The sequence below is a fragment of the Schistocerca piceifrons genome, chromosome 1 (genome assembly GCF_021461385.2).
Source record: "Schistocerca piceifrons isolate TAMUIC-IGC-003096 chromosome 1, iqSchPice1.1, whole genome shotgun sequence".
NCBI classification, from domain to species: Eukaryota; Metazoa; Arthropoda; class Insecta; order Orthoptera; family Acrididae; genus Schistocerca; species Schistocerca piceifrons.
Window position 1 is genome coordinate 852,108,474 of NC_060138.1, and position 9,505 is coordinate 852,117,978.

A 9,505-nucleotide genomic window follows, 5' to 3' on the forward strand; every position below is an offset into this window, starting at 1 on the left:
ATATACGAAATGGAATGCTCCATGCGTCTAGCTCCGATTATCAGTCGGCGTTCAAAGTCTGTTAATTCCCTTTGTGCAGCCTTAATCACGTCGGAAAACTTTCCACGGAACTTATCTAAGTACAAATACAGCTGCGCCAACGCAGTGACCTTTTATACCTTGCACACGCTATACTGTCACCATCAGCATGTGTGCATATCGCTATCCCATGCCTTTTGTCGCCTCTGTGCACATAGCTAAGTTTGTATAGAACTCTCAGAGCGCGAGTCCTAGTCGCAGTTATCTGGTTTTTTAATGTTGCCTACACATCAGTGCCAACGGCCTTGCCGCAGTGGTAACACCGGTTCCCGGCAGATCACCGAAGTTAAGCGCTGTCGGGCTGGGCTAGCACTTGGATGGGTGACCATCCGGTCTGCCGAGCGCTGTTGGCAAGCGGGCTGCACTCAGCCCTTGTGAGGCAAACTGAGGAACTAGTTGATTCAGAAGTAGCGACTCCGGTCTCGGAAACTGACATACGGCCGGGAGATCGGTGTGCTGACCACATGCCCCTCCATATCCGCATCCAGTGACGCCTGTGGGCTGAGGATGACACGGCGACCAGTCGCTACCTTTAGGCCTTCCAAGGCCTCTGCGGGAGGACTTTAGTTTAGTTAGTTTAGTACACATACAGTACGTGTATTAGATCTGTAATAAAAGTAATAAATAATGTTTCCAAAAAGCGAAGGACAATTAAAAGGTGATCTCTTGGTGATACAGCTTGCGCAGTTAGTGTTCTATTTTAGACTATCTGACGGTAAGCTTCCAACAGACAAAAGAAATTCGAAACTTACATACGATATTCTCAGGAAGTTTATAAGTGAGCGAAGTCCTCTGACATTAGTTCATTCAATAGCGTTTCTTGATAACTTAACTATCTACCCCTCTGTATCCATTTCTTCGCCAAAACATTTCTTTTTACTTAAATTTTTGGTCACGATTTTTCCTCAGTAATAATAATACTGCATTAACGGCGGTGGCTGCCTGGTTAACATGGTCTGACTTTTTGCGTTACTGATGTTATTGATGTGGCAAGTCCTTGATTTTAGGGGCATTGCGCGCGGGATTAGCCGAGCGGTCTGAGGCGCTGCAGTCATGGACTGTGCGGCTGATCCCGACGGAGGTTCGAGTCCTCCCTCGGGCATGGGTATGTGTGTTTGTCCTTAGTATAATTTAGGTTAAGCAGTGTGTAAGCTTAGGGACTGATGACCTTAGCAGTTAAGTACCATAAGATTTCATTGATGATTAGGGGCCTTATCTTTTGCAAATGGATGTACAGATCGTTGCCGACACATTGCATGCGGAGATGTTAGAGCGCATTACTAATTAACCGTTTTCTAATGTTAAGTTTGTTTCTTGTTCTTCTGAACAAGACGGGTTTTAATCCTTTGAAACTGTGGTTAAAGTTAATTGAAAACCACTATTTATTGCAACTGGTTAGTTATCTTATTCACTTGTCAGTCAAGCGCATTTCCTTCTTCACGTAACATTCCGGTGTTGTAGCTGCAGGCGATGACGTGCGGCGAGCGCCGTGCTTGCGCCTCTCTGGAGACGCAGCGTTGCGTTAGCGTCTCCAGCAAGCGAGCCGAAATGAGACGACCAGGATGTGGCCACGCTACGGTCACGGGCGGCCGCCACGTCTTCTCTACTGCGGAAGGTCGCGATGTTCCAGCGACACGGCGATGGCGTCGACATCTGGACCGAGCCTGAAGAGCAGGGGCGGGCGGCTGGCGCTGTGTTGGCTGCCCGGACTACATTGAGAGGCAGAGGTCCCCCCTTCGCTGTCCGGTGGCGGCAGGGTTACGGCGACGCCGCCGATTGTCACTGAGTGGGCGTCACATACTGACCACCTGGTCGAACGATGGCGAGCTGGTACGGCCATGGTTAAATACTGCTTCTCACCCGCCAATTCCACAGTAACAGCAGTGTTTCTGTGCCGCGGCGAAGCGTCTACAGCGTGTCGCTGTCCGGAAGGTGTGGCGCAACGGCAGTAGGTCGGCCAAGCTACGTCGATTATATAACGTCGTGCTGTGGCCTGGTTCCGGCGCTCTGACGACACAGGAGCTGACCACATAACTCAATGACCAGCACCTGTTGTTCGGCTGTGACCTTCTTGCAGCTCTGGAGCGGACTTATGTTTCAGTTTTTCCTAGTTTTTTTATCCGCTGTACAGGGCGCAAATTTGAAAAACTGACGCCTCTGACAGGAACAATGGCTCTAACTAGGCTGATGCTAAGTCCAACAGAGTTTGAATGAGAGATTCGGTCACGTCATTCTATCCTGCTTGGAGCCTATACTAGAGTCCGTCAGTCATAGTGACTGGTGTGTGGTGTCGGGCCACTCTCTCGGTAGCACATGACCAGATGTTTTCAGTGGGTGAGAGCAGATCTCTCACTGGTCAGGATTACAATCCAACACTCTTTGTATGGAGAAGGTTCAGCACGGACAACAGGCTGTCTTGCGTTGTCTTGTCGAAATATAAAGCCACAGAGGTTCACAAAGATGAAGTTCAGAATGCGGTCTAGCTACGTTAGGAAATTAACGGTTATTGTCGAATTACCGGCTATGCGAGCCACAGACAACTTCATCGAATACCCTGTGCCATCACACGAGGTGAGTAGCGGGGCAAGGGTGGCGTCACCCCACATTGCGGTTTGCATACATCAGGGGCAAGCATATATTTAGGGGCAAAGATGACGTCATGTCTTAACCTATTGTTCTGCTTCATATCAGCCCTTAAACTATTTTTATATAAAATTATTTGGGATTCGGCACCTTGTGGGTGGTGAACCTATTCATGCAGATTTTTACCATATTTCTTATAAAATATTTGGTGTTGCATGTACGTAGTCTACCGAACACAAATTGCTGTGTATAGCGATATTTAGAACGCTCTTTCCATATAAGAAAAATTGAAATGTAGTATTACACACGTATAGAAAGTTAGGCTTGCAACTTTCATGGTAGTTTGTAAATATTGAATCTAATGAGTTAAGAACTCCGTGAATGTCATCTAATATGGGTGTTAAGCACTAAGAGCCTGTGCCTGCTTATCAGTTTTTGCTCATATTTAGGCATTTGTAAAAGTGTTGTTTATTTTTTAACCATATGTAGGTGCTTTAAGAACTGAAACATTTTTATTGTACAAAGGGGGGAAAAGTACAGCTTCATGTTACAGTGAAACGAATTTTAAATGATATTAACCAGTGTTCATTTTCTGTACTTCATTGTAGGTTCGTTGCGTGTTGAGTTTTGGTAAAAACTTTATTCTTTGAAGTTTATGCTACCTGTGCGGGTTCCCTCACAATGACAATCCGCTATAAAGATATCCTAATTATAACTTGTCCTACTGCCAATATATAAGAAAGGGTGTTAAGTACCGGGTGGTTATAATTAAACAGTCCCTATTTAACACGTTATAACACGGAAACTTCTTACCATACAGATACCAAACTTGGTAGCATTAATGTCAAGGACGTGGGGAAGAGAAATGCAGAATGAATTCAGTTGAAACACTTTTAACGTTCTGCTACGGTACATCATACCATTATATACCGGTACCATTACTGCTACAAAAGCGGCTCAATATGGCGCCCATCAGTGTCCAGAAGAGTCTGAAAGCGCAGGATTGCATTGATTCGGCACCTTGTGGGTGGTGAAACTATTCATGCAGATTTTTACCATATTTCTTATAAAATACTTAGTACATGTGTGAACGTTCCCCTCGTAAACCCTGTCCTCCAGGCAGCCCGCAACCAGAAATCACAGGGAATGAGATCAGGTGATCGTGCCAGCCAAGCATTTGGAAACGATCGGCGGATGATTCCATCGTTTTCAAATGTGTTTCGGAGAAGCAGGTGAACTTCACCAGCGATGAAAACTGTTGAGTTGAAAGGGTCTCTCTCCTGTAGGGCGCGTATGACATGCTGACAAAGCATATCGCAGTAACGCTGGCCAGTCCACTGCACATCCTCGGTCCTTGAGCGCCAACCTGTTCAAAAAACAATGTGTCAATGACGAACGTAGCCATGAAGCCACACCATACGGTGACACGTTTACTACACAGAAGAACTTCATGCGCAGTGACTGGAGGTGAAGATCACCACAATTCTGTGTGTTCACCTCACCCCTCAGAGAAAATGAGCTTCGCCTGTCCAAATGATGGTCCAGGCCAGCATTCGTCAATTTCAGTCCTTGCGAGAAACTGAAGAGCGAAGTCAATACGTCGTTGTGCGTCCTGTGGTGCAAGCTGCTGTACGATATGGGTCTGGTACGGATACCATTTGAGAATGGTTCGAAGCACCTTCCGTACAGTGGACCACGGGATGTTCAACTGTCATGACAGCACGCGCACTGACTGACGATCGGGAATTGCTCGCAGCGTTGTCTGCCATAGCAACAGCGATTTCATCAACCACCTGTCGTGCAACTGGTCGTGGGTCTCTTCCCGGAGCGATACCCAGTTCACCAGTTGATTCTAACTTCTTCATCATGCTCCGCATGAAATAGGACCCTTATGTAATTCTTTCAGCCGGCTATATTCTCGAACTGCAGCTGCAGCATTACTGTTGTTTTGGTAATAGAACTTCACCAGTAATGCCCTGCTCCTTTAATCCAAGCTCATGTTGACACATCAACAAGTGCACTCCGACTGGTCAGGTGTGTGAGGCTATGAATCACGATGACTGATCACGTCACGCAAAATAATGGAGTGTCGCCGTCAGAGTTCACAATCTTACTGCTGGTACGAACAATTTAAATTCTAGAGATCACATAGATAATGAGATGAGAAAAACAAACCGAAGACTGAGTATTAGCGGCAGAATCCTTAGGAGATGCAACGGCCATACTAAATAGACTGCTTACACTACGCTTGTCCGTTGTCTGCTAGAGTACTGCTGTGCAGTATGGTATCCTTACCATGTAGGATTGACGGTGGACATCGAAAACGTCCAAAGAAGTGCAGCTCGTTTTTTTTATGTCGAAATAGTGGAGACAGTGTCACGGATATGACAACCGAGTTGGGGTGGCTCTCATTCAGACTAAGGCGTTTTTCGCTGCGGCAAGATCTTTTCACGAAATTTCAATCACCGACTTTCTACTCTAAATGCGAAAAGATTTTATTGTCCTCAATCTACATAGGAAAGATTAATTATCGTAATAAAATAAGAGAAATCAGATCTCGTACAGAAAGATTTAAGTGTTCATTTTTCCCACGCACGCAGAGAATGGCCCGGTAGAGAAATAGTCCGAAGGGGGTTCGTTGAAGCCAGGCGCTTAACTGTGAATTTCAGAGTACTGGCTGGCTCTGAGCACTATGCGACTTAACTTCTGAGGTTATCAGTCGCCTAGAACTAATTAAACCTAACTAACCTAAGGACATCACACACATCCATGCTCGAGGCAGGATTGGAACCTGCTACCGGAGCGGTCGCTGGGCTCCAAACTGTAGCGCCTAGAACCGCTCGGCCACTCCGGCCGGCCTTCAGAGTACTCATGTAGCTGTAGATCGTAGACGTTTCTCCTTCTTTCGCGAGGCAGAACACGACCTTCGCTCGAGAATCCAACTTTAAAATGCGATTTCTCAGGAAGAAACCAACTGCGAAATCTTCTATTCCATACATAACGTAGAAGCTGTTACTTCTGCTTTCTTTGCAATGGTATGCTGAAATGCTAATAATTCCCGCATCCAAGCAACTAGCGCAGTTCATGACAATTTGGGGTTTGTTGCTGCCTGTTTAGGCGGTGCTGCAGTTTTAATGAACAGAGAGATTAGTGAGAGTTTGTGTGTAAGTAGGCTGTTTATATTTTTATATTCGTAACGCCACGTAGCGCTCTGTATGAAAATCACTGGCTGTGCTATGTGCAGTCTGTGGCTGGTTTGCATTGTTGTTGGCCATTGTAGTGTTGGGCAGTTGGCTGTTAACTGCGCGTAGCGTTGCGCAGTTGGAGGTGAGCCGCCAGCAGTGGTGGATGTGGGGAGAGAAATGGCGGGGTTTTGAAATTTGTAAGACTGGATGTCATGAACTGCTATATATATTATGACTTTTGATGACTATTAAGGTAAATACATTATTTGTTGTCTATTAAAATCTTTCATTTGCTAACTATGCCTATCAGTAGTTAGTGCCTTCCATAGTTGGAATCTTTTATTTAGCTGGCAGTAGTGGCGCCCGCTGCATTGCAGTAGTTCGAGTAACCAAGATTTTCGTGAGGTAAGTGATTTGTGAAACGTATAGGTTAATGTTAGTCAGGGCCATTCTTTTGTAGGGATTTTTGAAAGTCAGATTGCGTTGCGCTAAAAATATTGTGTGTCAGTTTAAGCACAGTCTTGTATAATTTTTCTAAGGGGACGTTTCATATGGTGACCCTGCCAGGATACCTCAATGGAATCTTCTGATTATTTTTTGTAGTTTGTGTAATTAGTGTAGCTGTTGTTTATTGCTAGTGCATAATTGTAGAGAGAATCTCCTTTGTAGTTGCAGTCTTTCATTGTTGTACAGTAAAACAGTTGTGGCATGCATGTAGATTTGCACCAAGTATTTCGCATTTGTTCTTGCGATTAACTAGAAATTATTTTCAGTGCTATGTTAATGTGTTTTCTTATTTTTGCTCTTCAAATTGTGCTTTTCTGTGTTATCGTGTGAAATATTGTGACAATTATGGCGTGTGAAAAACGTAATACTAGGCTCCAATGAAAACTGAGAAATGACAGTGAAGACGAAAGCAGTGTGTTAGCGCCACTGTGTAATGAATTAACTAATGTTCAACATAGTAATTTGGTAACTGTGCATAGGGAAATGGAGTGGGCTGCAAATAATGGTGTAGGCAGTGAAACAATTAGTGAACAGGGAAGCATTATCGATCGATCGGTCGGCAACAGCTCGCCCCAGGGATCCGAAATGATAGGACACAATTTTGCAAATACTGTAGATTCAGGTTTTGGGTCCTCACAGTTTTCTCAAATAAGTCAAGACACATTTTCTGCTTGTCAAAACGTGAATGTTGCCGGTGCAACTTCACTGCTGAAAAGCACTGAGGAACATGTTTCAGACACCAGTGCATTGTTATTACAGTTAATGCAACAAATGGGACAAAGGCTACAAAAGTTAGACACAACACTTGAACAAAATCAGAAACAAATGGGACAAAATCATCAAAAGTTAGACACAATGGAACAAAATCTTCGAAAGTTAGACATAATGGAACAAAATCTTCAAAAGTTAGACACAATGGAAGAAGATCTTCAAAAGTTAGACAGAATGGAACAACATCAGAGACAAACACAGCAATGGTTAGACACAATGGAACAAAAGCTTCGAAAGTTAGACTCAGTGGAACATAAGCTTGAACAAACACGTGAAGATTTAACCACTGAGTTACATAACATTGAATCGAAATGTCAAAAAGTCTGTAATGACGTAAAAACACAAATTTGTGAGCATTTTCAACCTATTTTTTCGCGACATGAAAATGCATTACAGAAGCACGAAGCAGCCATAAAAGAACTGCAAACTATTGTTCATGAAAATCATGAGACCTTGCAAGCTAAAATTGACTCAGTTGCATCTACCGATTCGGTTACGCAACTTGCAAAAACTCAGGAAAATTTAAAGGACACAGTAGATACTCTGAAAATTGGTTCAGAAAGACACATGGAGGAAATTATTTCATTATCAGAGAAAGTTGTTGAACTTTCGGATCAGTTAAATAATTTATCTACGAAGGTAGACGATAATCTGAATGACACAAAACCGGTAGTCTTTAATGACACAGTAGAATGCGAACAAATTAGGAAATTCAAACAAAATCAGAATCAAATTAATACGCAACACCAAGGAGAAATCCGGGAAGTACAAGTTCAGCTGACACAGGTAATACAAGAATTACGTATTTCAGAGGACACTCGCACCCCAATACGGGAAGAGGGACATAGAAATACGGAACAGCCACAAAATAATAACACAGCGCATTTCGGAAATTATGAAAGAAATTGGCAAGGTGCACCGAATTTTGAAATGGAACCGCCGAAACGACGTAACAATGACCGATATGCGGCCCGCCGACATGATGATTTTGACTATAAGCTGTTCATTACTACACGTAAATTTAAAACATTTAAGAATTCTGGCAACGACATTCATCCACAAGCGTGGCTCCATCAATTCTCTCATTGTTTTCCTCCCAACTGGTCATTAGAGCACAGATTAGAATTTATGTGTGGCTATTTAGAGAATGAACCAGCTGTAAGAATGCGATCGGTCATTCACGATTGTCACAGTGAAGGAGAATTTTACCATGCCTTCCTCTCAGCATATTGGTCTCAAACTACACAAGACCGAGTAAAACATAGCATCATAATGATGAAACATTTCGAACAATCTGAATTTTCCAGTCTTGTGAAATATTTTGAAGACATGTTGCACAAGAATCAGTACCTGTCAAACCCATACAGCCCCTCAGAACTCATCCGCATTGGCTTAATCAAATTACCTGAACATTTACGACATATTATTTTGGCAGGACGTTGCAAAGACGACATTGAATCTTTTCAGGGACTCTTACAAGAATTAGAAATTGATTCCGACAATCGTGGAACGCGAAAACAGGAACACAACAATTACAGGTCACATCCGTCGCAATTCCGCGATGAAAGAAATAATAACTGGACACGACAAGGCTATTCTCACAACACAAATCGTGACCAAAACAGACACCATTGACAACCGTTGGCAGAGTAGTAATAATTACAGGGAAAGTTCACATAGACAATCAGAGAAACAGACAATATGGGAACCAAAATAATTATTATCAAGGGAGACAGAATAACTTTAGACGCAACAGTCCAGCGTGCAGTTACGATTCAGGGAGAAATTCTCCACCACCTGACCGATAAGAAAGAAACTATGGAATCTACCGACATGACGACAGACGATATGATCGTAACGACAGAGCTGAATTGCATTAGAACTGGCGGGATTCAAACAGAGCAGGCCCCTCTCGACAAGGTGAATTTGTAGAGGTTAGGTCTCCAAATCCCAATAACGACGCGCGCCAACAAAGACACAACAGGCAATGACTCATACCGCTGGCAGCCACAAAACGAACTTATGAAACTGATGACGCAGGTGCCGTAGCTAGTAATTACGTAAAAATGGAAGACATTAGGGACATCTTACTCCAGGAACACGACGTAAAACATACCAATATTGCATATCCTGTGATTCACATTACAGTAAATGACGTAAAATTTATGGCAATACTTGACTCTGGCAGTCCCATTTCAGTAATTAGTGAAACAGCCTTTAGCAAATACAACAAATCGAATGATTGTCCCACACTTCCGTTACGTAAGATTAAATTACAAGGTGCAATCTTTGGAAAAAGTGTAGATGTACGCCAACAAACCAACTTAGAATTCTTTTGTCAAAGCCACAGCTTCTCTATGAACTTTCTTATTGTTCCATTA

The 9,505-nt window shown here is 43.3% G+C and overlaps 1 pseudogene; it reads left to right on the plus strand.

Annotated features, from left to right (window-relative positions):
• Nucleotides 1–313: 313 nt before the first annotated feature.
• Nucleotides 314–431, plus strand: LOC124724907 (annotated as a pseudogene).
• Nucleotides 432–9,505: the final 9,074 nt, after the last annotated feature.